The 15,426-nt window shown below is 41.1% G+C and overlaps 1 protein-coding gene across 7 annotated transcripts in view; it reads left to right on the top strand.

Annotated features, from left to right (window-relative positions):
• Positions 1-15,426, top strand: part of grm8a (glutamate receptor, metabotropic 8a) — a 315,548-nt gene that overhangs the window by 126,266 nt on the left and 173,856 nt on the right. The window lies entirely within an intron of this gene.

The following is a 15,426-nucleotide window of genomic DNA, read 5'->3' as shown; positions in this document are numbered from 1 at the left end:
TTCCTCTGTAGCCTTCATGAGCACCAATGAAAGTCTCGTACATCACGCTAGTTTGTCACACATAGGATTGTATTTCCCACTCGTGAAACTCTCTCTTCATACTGGAGCGCATCCTCCACCTTTCATTTCTTTTTCAGCACAAAGCGCAGGAATAACTTTTTCTCTCTTCATTTTGGTTTTAAAAGGGGTGAGTGAATCTCTCAGTCACTTTGTTCTTTGGCTACTTAATTTCTTTTCACATTACTCTCATTAATCTCCACATGTAGTCATGAAGTAGTGAGTCAAATTTGCAGGGGAATCTATTTTGAGCACCTTAGTAAGTCTATTAGAATATCTATGTTAAGCTCCTGTGTCTCAGTACTTGTATCACACTAGTAAGGACAACGATATGTTGACGATATCAATATCCTGTCCCACCTAAGGGTGGGAATTGATAAGATTGTATCAATGTCAGTGCCATTGTCGATTCTGCTTATCAATCCAAATCCTTATCAATTCTCCTAAAGATTCCTGAGTATTTTTTTGAGGGGAAAAAAGTAGTTCTACAATAGGTTGACCTCATTCTTGGCCGCATGAGTCTGGACGTGGCCTCTCGAGCCTGGGTGAAAAGACTTTGAATCCGGGGGTCATTGCAGAGCTCTCGGTGCCTCATTTTCGGCGGCGTGAGTCTGGACGTGCACCCTGGACGTCCTGGAGGAAAATACTTTGTCTCCTCGTGGTTGAAGGAGTTCTGCGTCGCAGAGTGTGTGAGGTAATGCAACGTACCGCAACGTGACGTGATGTCATGCTGGGAAATTAATCGTTAAGAAGAATCAATAACATTTGAGGTGTACAATTCCAATGGAATTGATCAATTGGAATCGGTTCTAAGTAGGATCAGGTTTTCGATTCCCACCCCTAGTCCCACACCTAATTCATCATCATCCCTAATTTTTTACCACTTAATTTGTTTTTAATTTTGGGGGACTGCAAAGAAAGACATGAGCCCCATATAAAACACAGCCGGTGTTTTGATTTCAAAAGTGACCGTGTTAACTGGCGACTTTTTAGTCATGATTTTTACCTTTGCTTATTTCTTTGAAACTCAGTAACTGATGCTGCATAAAAAAGTAATGAAGTCACTTCCAACAAAAAAAATGTCAAGGAAAGGTTAATAAAATATTTAAAAAACGACTAAATATAAAGTTCAAGTACTCTCAGTACTCTCAGTTACAACAACTTTAGTTAATGTACTTATTTACATTCCATCCCTGGTAGAATTCAATATGAAAGTCTACCTGTTTGAGAAACTGCCTTTGCCATTGTTTTAACAATAATTATTACCCGGCTCTGATTCTGATTCCTTGACAACAGTTATTAACTTTCACTAATATGAGCAATGCCAGAGACAAATTGTTCACAGATCATGTTCAATAATTTAAAGGAAGAGAGTTCTGGGACATTTTGCTTGTTGACACCATAGACCGTAAGGCGAGGTAAAACCATTAGTTTCAGTTTTTTTAAAACTCGTCTAAAAACCCATTTTTATTCCTTGGCTTTCAACCTCGCATGAGACCCTGCTCCTGTTCTGGTGTTTTATGGTTTGTTTTTATTTATTGTTTCTATTGTTTCATTATCCTGTGTTTTAACTGTTTTATGCCTGCATTGTTAGTCTATTTATGTACAGCACTCTGTTTCGGCTGTGGTCGTTTTTAAAGTGCTTTATAAATAAAGTTGAGTTGAGTTGAGAGTTCACAACAAAACAATGTGGCTAAAACTGAAACTTTAGGTTTCTGGTCGCTACAAAGAAACTTAAACCATGAGCGTTGTTGATGATAACAGCAGTGTTAAAAGTTGTGACATAACTACCTGCTAACCATACACTATCCCTTAACTATCTTTCCCCTCTCTCTTGGTGAGTTTCGTTCTTAAGTTCACATCACGGTCATTGAGAAATGTACAAGTGCAGATAACAGACTTGTGTGTTTGTTTAAGACCAGGGTACATTTTGTACTCCTTCATTAGGCAGTGTTAAGACAGTGAAATAACAGAGGAGTAAATGAGAGTGACAGAGATCCAGAAAGGGAGAGGAAACACAGAGAGAGGGATCACTTGTCTGCTTTGATGTGATACTTAAAAGCACGGTCCCCTCGGTCCTCACAGCATCAAGTTTGGGTGTACGCCGCCTCAAATCAGTTTATCAAATCCTCTAAGTGATGTTGACAGATCAAAATGATGTCGCTTTCCCTGTTTATGTCTCCGACGTTTTATCAAAAACACATCACTTTGGAGGTTGACAAATATTTACAGACTGGCACGACTAAAGAAGAATACGTTTGAGGGAGTATCAGGCAAGATCTTTCTATTTATATCGCTCCATGTCGATTCCTTTTACTCCAGTCGTTCCCTTGGTTGCTTTGTGTGCTGATGTAGAGATGACAGCTCTGTGTGCGTCTGTGCTGCTGTCTATCCGTCCATCTCTGTCTCTGTGTGCGTGTTTGGAGCTGGCACGCCCAGGGCTGCATGCTGCGGCAGTAAGCACATAGATGTTTACCATGGCGTCAGATCAGTGTGTGTGCCTGGTCGTGTGTGTGTGCAATGGTAAAGGGTAACGCTGTCCCCAGCAGAGAGTGTGTGAGAGTGTGTGTGTGTGTGTGTGTGTGTGTGTGTGTGTGTGTGTGTGTGTGTGTGTGTGTGTGTGTGTGTGTTCAGGGAGTCAGCAGATAGTGTGCTCTCTTGCCCTCTGCAGCGAGTGTGTGTCTGGTAGGACTACATGCTGTGACAGCAGTCACTCAGTTGTTTACTCCGCGGCTCAACCGAAGAAGATGAAGGGATGGGCTGAGGAGGGGAGAGGAGAAAGTGACCAAAGTGGGAGAGTTCACTGTGTGTGTTTCTGGGAGTGTGTGTGTATGTACTAAAGTTGTGAATCTGGCTGTAGAGATGGAGAAACAGACAGGGAGAGACAGAGAATAGCAGAAGAATGGAACAAGGAAGTGGGAACAGCAACAGAATAATGATAGGGCTCCTGATATAGATGCACAGCCCAAGGCCCTCACACACACACACACACCAACATATATACAATGTTACCCAGGTGAGCACCCTTACACACTTTCTCCCCCTCTCTTACTCTGACACACACACACACACACACACACACACACACACAAACACTCACACGTAGCCACAGGGAATTTCTGGGTGATTATTTGGCGATCCCAGCGTAATGATTGCAGCTTACAAGGCTCTCTGCATACTGATACCAAACATCCATATTAATTGGAGTGTAATCGTTCTCTGATGGTTCTTGACGATACAAGTGTGTGTCCGTGCATGAGTGTGTGAATGCATGCACATTAATCACCAGAAAGTTTCGGAGTAGATGCTAAAGTCTTGTTTAATCAGGGGATACAAAGTGTGTGTGCTAAGCTGCTAATGCTACTTACAGGACCTGTTTAATTCTGCCCAGTCATGCCTTTCTGCACCCGTCTTGTTCCTTTTTTCCTTATATAACACTCTGAGAAAGTAAAATATTTACTTCTCAAATATGGGAACAGAGTATGTCCTGGTTATGCTCGCAGCTGCTGCGGTGCTCCTCTCCCAGGAGGAGTCATGTAGAAAATTCTGCACAGCTAATTTTTTTCAAGTCCGTGCAGCAGTCAGCAAAATCTTTTTGTTTCAAAAGGTGGCTGCTTTTGGGGAAAGTGGAATTAACTTGAGATTATTAGAGGTGAGATAAAAGGGGGGGATCTAATCTCTGGATGCTGGTGTAAATGACACCCATCACTAAACTGTGGCTTATGATCACCAAACCCTTGTCCATGCTGGTAGTGTAGTGGCATTTAACAGACTGACTGCTAAAGCACTAATGATGGGATTTGGTGCGGCTGTTCATATTCCCCTCAGGATGGATTAGAAAAACTTTAGTGGTCAACTGTTTTGATTTCTGAATCTCTCCTTTTCATTCCTAAAAACCTGCAGACGTACTAACATCCCTGTGAGAATTAACTGTAATCTATGCAAGGTGCACCTTTTGTAGTTGCAATGTTTGCCTGATGAGATGCTAAACATAGGTGACAAAGGTTAACATATGCAATAAAGAGCAGAATGCCACCAAGCTGGCATTTGCTCAAAGCGCTACTGTGTACAATTGTGTTGCTTTTAACTCTGTCATACATTCTACGGACTGTATGAAACATGGGCGTCGTCTCTGTAATGCCACCCATTGGTTCCTGAATGGAAGTTTTGAAGCCCAATGATGGCGAGCCATACGGGTGATGCTGATTTTACTTAACTTGCGATTTAAGGACAGACAAAGAGGCGGAGTTGAGGCTGGCTTCTAGCCTCCAACCAACAGCTACTATATGATCACCTGTCAGTCAACTCAGTCACGCTCCTCATTATGCAAATGTATACACAACTTTTAGGTTAAAAAAAAAACAAAACTGAATTTTATATTTATACTTTGTATTATTTAACATGTGTTTTTCTTTATTGAATTCATCATTGTTATTATTATTATTATTATTAATAATAATAATAATAATAATAATAATAATAATAATAATATTATTATTTTAATTTGTTTTATCATTGTTATTATTATTATTATTATTATTTTGTTTTTATTGTTTTATTTGTTTTATCATTGTTATTATTATTATTATTATTATTATTGCAATAATAACCATTATTATTTTGATTATCATCATCATCATCATCATCATCATGTTAGAGCCCTTGTTTTTTTTTTAATATGCTTAAAAAGTAACAAATAAAATATATATATTAAAAAGGAAGTGAATAATTCCATCATTGAAGTAATATTGTAAAAATATCCCTGCTTCTTTCCTGTTTCAAGTCATACACTTCACATCCAAAGTCTCATTTTCCAGCATGTACCCTGAAGTACAACTTACCAACATTTTTCCAGATTGCTCAGCCGTGCCTCCATCGTGAAATATATTCACCGTGACTTTTAAAGCGTATGCAGGCCGTGTGTTGTCACCCCAAGCCAGAGCTTTGCAGTCATGCAGAACTAGTAACGGACACAGCTCAGTGAGCATGGGCCAAACTTGTTTACTCATCATTAGTAAGTGTTCACAATCTGTGTGCATAGTGCAACATTTCTGCTTTTGTACACAGTGAGCTGACGTAGCCCCGCGATCAAAGGTTAACGAATGAATAATTCAAAGGTCGACTTGAGGAGAGATCTTTTTTCAGGGAGGGATGGCAAAGGTCTGATTGTGGAGGTAAAGTGTGCGTTATGATCATCCATTGATTCTCTGCAGAGGAGAGGATTTCTGCTCTTTCACTTCATAACAGGCCAGTTTTTCCAAGATCAGCTTGTGACAAGTCCTCCTACTCACCACACCTCCCTCTGTTTACCCTCGCAGTGGAAATCGCAGCATGTGGCACCAATTTCTAGCATACCAGGAGACTACAGCCATCTCTATCGAGCTGCATTTGGTAAAAGAGATCTCTGTTGTATAAAACAAGAGGTGGCAGTGCACTTACCGAAGACATGAGGATCTTTTCAACCAAGTCACGGACGTTTCTCCTTCTAGTACCCTTCCTCACCTCCCCCGTGGAATCTCTCCAGGATTAAAACCACATCTACATTCAAACACTCAGGAAGACAGAAAGTGTGTGTGCAAGTATGTGTGTGTGTGGAAGAGAGAAGGACTTTGTGTCAATGAGAGGCTGTGGGTGAATTTACAAGTGTCTTCGAGAACCTGCGAGTGATGTGAAGGAAGGAGAAATTGTGCGTGTGCGTGTGTGGAAAACTGAATCCACCTGCTCATAAAAGTCACCACCCCCTGACACTGGCCGCTTTGGAAGCAGCATCCCTGGAAGGCAGTAATGAAGAAGAAAAGAAAATGAGTGGGAGAAAGGGGCTGCTAGAAAATAATTAAACGTTTATCTCCAGTTTCATTTAATTAGTTCTCTGGCTCTAAACTAATCTGCCCCCTTTTTGCTTCGCTTTTGCCTCTTCAGTCCACTCCTGCCCTCCACAATGGAGCTTCCCTTTGTCATTATCTAAGTCTTGCTCCCGGCTTATGTTGTTTTTATTCAGGCATGAGGAATCCTACTTTAATTGAAATGCATTGTGATGCATATTTCACACGGTATGGGTCTATTTATAGGCACGTGTGCAGTTTTTTTTTAGACTGCACTTGTGTTGAAAAATCACTTAGCTTGCATTATAGAAAATGTATCATGTATTATTATTCATGAGGAAATGAATTAGTAACTCTTGCACACTATTCTTCCAGTATAATGATCTTAGGAAATGAATTTCATACACTACCATATACACATAACGACATGTAATAAGGCTATTATTAAATAATTTACTGTGCTGCAACACAAAGAGACTGATAGGCCTTCTCTATGTGTGTGGGTGTGTGTGTGTTCTTGAATGTGTCTCACAATGGTTGTATTGAGCCAAAGATCTTTTACACACACACGCAGACTCACACAAACACACATAAATGATAAAGAAGAGGCAGTACAAGGTACACACACACACACACACACACACTGGAGCTCAGCCTCAACTGACGACGCACCTCCCTCGGGTCAATTTAGCTCTCTGTGTCTTGTCCTTGATTACACTCCCCTCACGACTTAAGACGAATGCTGTTCACCCACACACACACACACACACACACCACACACACACACACACACACACACACACACACACACACACACAGACACAGACACACACACACACACACACACACACACACACACACACACACACACACACACAGGGGGCGCAAACATCAGCCCATCCATTTGTAACTAATAACACCAGCCTTGGTTTTCATCTCAATGTGAAGCTGTCTTTGTTGTCTCCATGAAAGGCCCCAAAGTCTCAGTTGCTTACAGACTTGTTTATTCTGTTGGCTTGTGGTCGAGCCGTCCTTGCAAATAACAAAAAAAAAAAAAAAAAATCTTACTCTCAAACCTCCATTTATTTGTTTGAGTGTAGCTTTGTCCAAGGTGAGTACGCATTGCAGTATTTGCTTTCCCTGCCTTGCTGAGAATGGTTTGTGTGATTTTCCCCCTCGAAATAAATTATCCTAAAGAGGTCATTAACATCTTTCGGAGTCTCCAGATTCTATTATGATCCGTCTGATGTTGGCCTTATGTTGCCAATCTCTCACCTGGGTGGAATTGACAATATCTATTAGGTGCTAACAGCTCTCCACGGACAGCATTAGTATTGCCAGAGGACATCTAGAGCTGGTAATTATTACCTGAGCAGGCCTGTGAATATCACCCAATCCAGCTGAAATGACCAATTTTTTTTTCTAGCAATTTCCCTCAGCTGCCTTAATAAAAAGTCCAACAGAAATTACCTACTGATTTCCAGAAAACTCAGGTTTTTCATCCTTTAAAGCCACCCTGGTGTTTCCAGGCACCTCTGTGTGATTAGTAGTGTTGGGGAATTGAAGGAATAATTAGATTTGCCTCCCACAAAGCAGTTTCGCTGACGTGCGGTACGTTACAAAGCAGATTTCAAGGCCCCGTGGCTAGAAACATTAATTTGTCTTGTTTGAGCAGGATCATATCAGCGAGTTTGGGTTTCAGAGAACACCGACGGGCAACTAAAGATCTCATTTTAGAGCGTAAAGAGACATGAGACTGTGGGCTGCGTGCTTTTGTGTGGTGGTGATGAGTTGAAGAGTGCTTTGCTGCTCTGTGCTATCAATTAGACGTGTTGGGTCCATTTCAGGATCAGCGATTTCCCTGACAGAGGTGAGCACTCCTCATACTCCCTTATGACAGCAAACGGAGGGATTCAGGAGCAGACCGAGGCACTGATAGAGGGAGAGAAATGTATGTCGGTGCTTGTGTGTGCCCCCTATTTTCCGTCCCTATTTGGCCTCTCCGAGTTTACCGAGAGATCTAGGGGAAAAAACCCTGCCGGTTGCTGCTAAGCCCCAAAAGTAATTTCAGCAATATTACTGCACCAGTTGGTACACATAGGTGTGTGTTTGTCCTGGAGTGTGTGTGTGTGTGTTAATGCAGCTTATGTTGGCTTGATGTATGTGGTGTTTCTGGATGTATGTTTGTTTATGTGTGTATATAAGAGAGTTTATATGTGCTTATGCAAGAGTACATGCATTTTTTTTTGGTGCGTCAGTGTGCTGTGCTGATGTGAGTGTGTTTTCAGGGAGTAGGAATCTGCCTGCACAACTTAAAAGCACTTTCAAGCCTCTTCACCGTTCTGCTCCAGTGACTTAAGGTGTTTTCTTTCCTTCCTCATCTTTTTTTTCTCCAGCTATTTCTCATCTCTGTCAGCAGAAGGGCTCTGGGGTCAGGGTTAAAATATATGACAAGAGCTAACATTACTTTGTGCACTGTTAAAAAATAGCCCGTTAAAACACAAGGTGCTGTGAGAGAGACTCTTCATTGACGTCAGCACAGCACACACAGAGAGTCTCAAATTTAAGCTTTCTTTTTAATCTAAGTTAAAGTGTTCCTCACTCTCCTCATTTAAATGCAATCCTCTTTCATTGCATCAGTTAAAAACAGTTGCACCATAATACAACTCGCCACTTGACTGATTTTTGGAAAAGGCTTAGAATAGCTTAGTGGCTTTAAGCTGGAAGCGCCGTATGTAGGAAATTAGATTTACAGTCGGCGATCAAAGCAGAACTTAACTTTGATGTTGTCGGCCTCTCCTGATCACATCCAAAGCATTGTACGCTGATTAAAGAAACACAGAGGAAATTAGACTTCTTATTCGTACTCAGCAAACAAATGAAGGAACACATGAGTGAACATAGAAAACACTCAGAGAAGTGTGATAGTGTCGTGTAGGCTGTTGGATCACTTTGAACCTGATTGCAGTAGAAGAGGAAGGTTGATGTGTCTCGGGACATTCGTCAACATAAAATGTAATGAAACTAATTAAAAACAGCCTTTGGTTAGAAGTGATTCATTAATGTCTACTTCTTAATCCATACTGCAACAGAAAGCATCGCTGCATGGAATTACAACTCATGTGAAAAGCTGCTTCTTTTTATTTTGCAGAATTGTGCAAAGATCTGGGACACAGGAAGCCAAAAAGTGTTGAGCTAGAAAGATGCCTGCAAGACAGTCAGGCAGGTTACCTCACCTTTTCTTTTTTTTTTTTACATTTCTATTAATAGAAATTAATTTTTTTCCACCTGTATCACATAAAAAAACGCAGTTTTTGTCTTTACTCTTAATAAGCCACATTCAATGCAATTAAAGAAGATGGTGATGAAGATGATGGAGATAAATGAGGAGGCAATGAGGATGTAGAAGGAATTGATGGCGGCAGAAAAGCCTTGAAAACAGCTTGCAAACTGAAAATGCCTCTCCTGTGTGTTTGGTAATACATGTGTGTCAGCCAGCACTAACAAGGTAATCTCAATCACTTGTGTGCCTCCAAGTGATGTAATCAAGACCCTAACCCGGGCGACTGTGGCTCAGTGGGTAGAGTCAGTCGTCTATCAATCGTAAGGTTGACGGTTTGATCCCAGCGCCGGCAGTCACATGCCAAAGTGTCCTTGATCAAGACATTGAACCCCAAATTGCTCCATCTGTTGTTCAGAGGTGTGTGAATGTGAACAAATGAGATTAGCTAACACTGATGTTCCCTTACTGTAGCAGCCTCTACCATTAGTGGGAATGGGAATGAATGGGTGAATGTGACGAGTATTATAAAAGTGCTTTGAGTAGTTAGAAAGACTAGAAAAGCGCTATATAAGTACAAGTCCATTTACCATTTACCATTACCCACAGCATAGCTTAGCAATGTAGCAACACAACACGAGCATGTTTGAACATTAGGAATCCTGCCATGGTTAAAAATATCAAAATATAAAAAATGATGTTGATAAAGAAGAGATACATTTGGAACAGCTTTGTCCAGTTCTTTCTATTAACGGTTGAGGATCTCAGGGCTAATGTTAGTTATTTAGAAACACAACACATTGATCGATTCACGTTTTAATGGTACATCTTATGAAACACAATCTGCTTTAGGAGAGATGTGATTGTGTTCTTTACTTCACATGACAAATCAGTTGCCCAACAACAATTATCTGAGGAGTACATTGGAGAATCAACCATTAACCACCATTCCCAAAGCCAGAGGAGTGTCATCTCTGTGATAGGCCCCAGTGCATGTACTTATTTTGTCCCTCCGTTTTGCCCCCACACAGAGGAGCATGTACACGCACAGAAACACAAAACCACTCCATACAATCTTAAAGCAGACAATTCAAGTCACAGTGTAGAAACTCACAGCTCAACTCGTGTTCAGGACCAAGGACAGCAGCTCTCGCAGCACATGTATCCATGTTTATCCAACAGCCTGCCGCAAACCACCACAGCCTGATTTCTTTAAACTACAAAACATCTACGCAGGCTTCAGACAAAAGGTAGCTCACACTGTGTGCTGACAAGCATAAAATACACAGCCCAAAGAAAAGCACAGAAGCTGTTTTTATACGCCCACACATTGTGGATGACAGCTTCTGATACAGTTACATCCAGACTTTAACGTTTGTTATTAATAGACAAATTTTATCAGACACATGTTACACACACATGCATATCCTAAAATATGTGATGTAGCAAATGTAATGCTTTACATTTAAATTCCACCCCACACTGTAACAAAGAGAAACCTGTACTCACCAATTAGAAGTTCATCCTGTGGGGCCTTGCTCTCGGGACAGTCTGACAGTGCTGTCTAAGTCCAAATCCTGGCTCTGCTGATCTCTCCTTCGCTCCACTTCCATGACTCTATCAGTTTGAGCTTCACACTCATCCTTTTACCTGTCTCTCTTCAGCTGCCTATCAAATAAAGGTAGAAACCCCCCCCCCCCCCCCCAAATAACATAAAAGTTACAAAGAAAACGCTTGTGAACCCAATTTTTCTGCCAACCTTGTGCAAAGACTCAAGAGAATAATAATCAGATGACTATTTATCTGCATACTTTTCATATAGCTGAAACAAAATCAGTTCTCAAAAAGGGAGAAGGAAAAGACAATGTAGAGAGTAAAGAGTGGGGGAAAATGGGCGTGGCCTGGTCGAGCCAGTGAACGCTGTGATGAGGACAACAGCCTCTGTACATGGGGCGCATGCTTAAACCGCTTGGCCCACGGTGCCCCTCCTTTTTAACTTGTAAGAAGAAAACAACCAGATTAAGTACGCAATTGGTATTAATTAGGGATGTAAACAATTAATTGGTTATTGATTAGTTGATTGTTAAGAAATTACTCGAAATACGCATTTTTGTTTTCAATTTTCCATCACGTGGAACAAGCAACATGTTTTCATATACATTCAGCTATCAGTGTTTTAAGTTTGAAGCATGTTTCGATGTGATTCAGCTGACTAAAGGTGTTGCGCACAGCGGAGACGCTCAGCTGGCGGCTGCGGCTGAGTGACAGGTCTCTAACGTGCGCTTTTTTAAAGAGGATCAATACGCAACTGCTGCCAACAATGACACGAACACAAGGTTGACAACTTTAAACAGGACATTTCCCCACCTTTAGATACAAAGCCAACAGACTGATGGGAATTGCTAGTACGCTATGTTTTCAGAGCAGCAACATCAGAGCCGTTTGGGCTTTTCTGCTGCTGCCTGACACCTGGCCACGTACACATGTTTATTTTTCTTAGTAAGATCGAGTAGACAGAAACCTAAACACTGTGAGTCTGAAGTACTTTTCTGTTAGTAGTGAAGACTATATAAGATTATGTCCGCGGAGATTATTCTTAAAATATGAGCCTGCTCGTTGATATTCAGCATATTAAACATGTACCAGTATTCAATATCGTCAGTTATGTGCATTTTGTTGCTGTGGAAAATATAACTTTGGGGAAAACAGCGTATTTGGGATTGTTTTTTACATAAAAAAACTCAATGTTTTTTTTTTTATGGATTAATTGATAATTGATCGTTAACATTTCCAAAAAACGATCACAGAAAATACTTCAAATTTACATCCCTAGTATTAATAATATCCGTTCATGGAAAAAAAATGTAGTTAGGTAACTTCTAAATGAGCACAAATCAGAATAAAATGACTTCAGGCTGTTTCAAAACAGTCGATTTACTGGTTAGAAAGTTGGTATAAATCTCACATGTGCCAGTAAAATGTTTGGCATAAGTTATTCCAACAAGATCATTTCATGTCATTGTCAGCAGAATCTCTCACCTGACGCTATTACAACAATGACAGTGACCGTCGATACTTTAGCAAGTGATTACTGCCATTGCTAAACAAAGAAACTACAGCGAGCTCTTCATCAACACAGAATCCAGAGTAAAAAGGAGTTTTATATCTGTAACACATTTGTTATGGAGTTGTAGATTGTGATTTCAAGTATTTAAGACAAGATATGGAAAGCCAGGAACTTTGAGTTTAAAGTGTTATCATGACAGAGATTCACTTAGCCATGAAAACCAAGAAATGGTGCTTATGGTGGTATGGTGACGTAGTCCTGAGTAAAAAAATGACAGCATCTGGAGTTGTGTGAAGGTGAGGATGACCCTACTGTGTAATGTTTGAATCAGTATACAGGAGAGGGTCAATGGACTGCAACATGGGTGGTTAACATGGCAGCTTCCCAAAACTGCAGCATGGGTCATAAAGCCTGCTTTCTCCATGTCAACAGATGGGATATAAATCAAACTATAAAATCAAAATATAAGTCTAAAACACGATGTCTGTTATCATAATTAGTTCTCATCATACTGATTAATTTCCAAATATTCATTACTCAGGAAAGTTTATGATGCCATAAATGGGGTGTAACGGCATGATTAACAGCTCGGTTATTTGCAGCTCCTGCAGCGATTTGTGCCCCAGATTAGAGGAGAAACAGCAAGAGGGAAGGTGAGAAGTTAGACCAGAGTAATTGAACTTTTGATAACTGTGAGTGGCTGTACTGACTTGATGGGTCTTTGCCGTTATGTCTTGGATATTCTTTGGCGTCTAGAGCTACTCCCTGTTGTGCAGACTCATGCTCCAAATGTGCAAGATGTTAGTGCTCATCACAGGAAGTAATTTTGCTCCACTTTTGGAGGAGGTGGAGACACGTTGTCCGTCTTCATATACAGTTAATTCGAGTGCCTTAGAGGTTTCCTTTGATTTGATGACTATATTGGAGACATTCAAACTCAAGTACTGTTCTGTGTTGGACTATTAGGAGGATCATTCTCCTTCCTGTCCAGTCAGGCGTCCCTGAAATACTGCTCCTCCCTGTTCATCCTGACCAGAGTGGGCACAAAACACAGAGAATAATGAGTTCTGCAGTCCTCCAACTGGCACGACCGATGATTTGATGAACTTACAATGGATGCGTTTGGTTACTCTCTGCCCTGCTGCTAATAAATCAGACTCCGATAGACTTGCAAGTAAACGGACAACTCCTAATATCATTCCCCTGTCTCCTTTTTTTCTCCTCAGTAACAAACACCCTCTTCCAGATACACACACATACACACACACTCACAGACTTAGCCCAACAGGCTGATAGATGGTGAGCTGGCAGAGGCTGATTAGCTGGGAGTGAATGGGGCAGAATTACAACTCTGTCGGTGATGTGATTGCATTGTTGCGTTGACAACAACCCATGTCGGATGCTGGAATGCCGGGTTGTGGGAAGAGTAATCGATGCTCTCCATCTGTCTCTTTGTCTGCTGATTTCTCCTGAATCACTCTCTTTTCTCTCATTCCTTCCTTTTATCTTGTCTACTCTGTCTTTCTTGCTCTCATTTGTTGCTCTACCCTCCTCTGTCCTTTCAGCTACCCTATTCCTTGGATGAAACCACAAGCTTACCAGCCTACACATCGCCTTGAAATGTTCCAGACATGCCTGTGTACTTTTCTCCAGACCATATAATTCCCTTTTCCGTCCTTTTCTGTCACAGTTCATCCTCTCCCCTTTTACTTCTTCACACTCTTCTGTTTGTCCTGACCGCTCTGTTCTTCTTCTCAAGGTGTCATCCATCTGCGTTTGCTCTCCTATCCTAAAGGCGTGACATTTTTCTTCTGTTCTCACACTGGCAGTCATGTATAATTACACAAGAGTATTCTCAAGTGGAATTTCTTGCATCTGCACAGCACATTAAAGATGGATGAAAAACTCAGCAAAATAACAGGCACTTAAGTTAAAAGGATCTTACATCGTTTCAGCTGTTGTGACTTTTCTGAATAGACTTTGAATTTGTCACTAATGGTCACCTACAGCTGCACTACAACAAGTTACAATTCCTTTTAATTGGTTGATTTATTTCTAATTGGTGCTTCTACTATTGGTGGTTCTGCTATGTAATTATAAAGCTGGTTTAAATGTGTATGATATAATAAAATAAGTTATATTTTGATGTGCTGTTGCCTTCAGACAAGGTTAACATCTAAAAGTCTTTCAATGGTCACCATTGATCATGGACACGTGGCTGTTTTGTGGTTGTTAACAATTCATCCATCATCAATAAACATGTCTTATCTATATGATCTGCTATACAGTCAGGAGTCCTTACATGGTGTTTTATTTTGAAATTGAGTGGATGGTATATGACTTCCTGTTCAGGTAGATCTTCTCCGCTCCATCCTAAATTGACCGGGGGACGTATCTTTAGCGGAGAGGAGAGACACCTCTGAGAATGAGCAGAGCCGTGCCATGCAATCTCTGTTAAAACATGAGCATTGGCTTAGAACGGGGACGGATCAGCTCTGGAGTGTGCAGCGCTGATGGAATGGGACGTGACGCACACTTCCTGTGGCTATTGGAGGTTACTGCAGCTTTACTTAGTTCTGCTTCCTGCAGAACACATAAAAAATGACTATTTTTGGGCGGATTTTTGAAAAAAAGTTTCACTACAGTTTGCACTAGTTTTAGGTTTGTTGTGTGTAATTCATTTCACATCCACTGGGACAACTGGGACAAACAAAAACATGATGTTACGGACTTCCCCGAGTAGAGGTATGAATGCCACCTAAAAGCCCTAACATGAAGTGATCAAACAAGAGTGAAGGGTAGGACTGGTAGGGGAAAACTGAAAAGGGGTCCGCTCACCTGCACCGGTCTGCCGGGGAATGTACTGGTCAGCGTGGGTGGCGAGGGGCGACCCCAAGCGTCTTCTTATGAGTTTAATAGTTGTTTTTTTTGGTTGGGATAAGTCTTTAAGAGGTGCTATTGGTTCTCCAAAGGTTTGTCTTCGTCTCTGGTTGAGTTCCGTCTTGATGAGTTGGCGTTCTCTTTGCTTCCGAGTTGCGGCTCATCACTTCAATCAGGTGACGTCAAACAAGCCCCTTTCAGTGGTGCGTTTAACAGTGTTGGACAAACCAGCGACAAACCAAACCCAATCCCAATTTCCCACATGAGAACCAGTCAAACAAAATAAAGAAAAGAAAAGAGGAGGAGGCTTAAGGTATCCC

This window comes from Notolabrus celidotus, chromosome 21, assembly GCF_009762535.1.
Source record: "Notolabrus celidotus isolate fNotCel1 chromosome 21, fNotCel1.pri, whole genome shotgun sequence".
NCBI classification, from domain to species: Eukaryota; Metazoa; Chordata; class Actinopteri; order Labriformes; family Labridae; genus Notolabrus; species Notolabrus celidotus.
The sequence above is the reverse complement of the archived record's forward strand: the minus strand, read 5'-3'. Positions and strand labels throughout refer to the sequence as shown.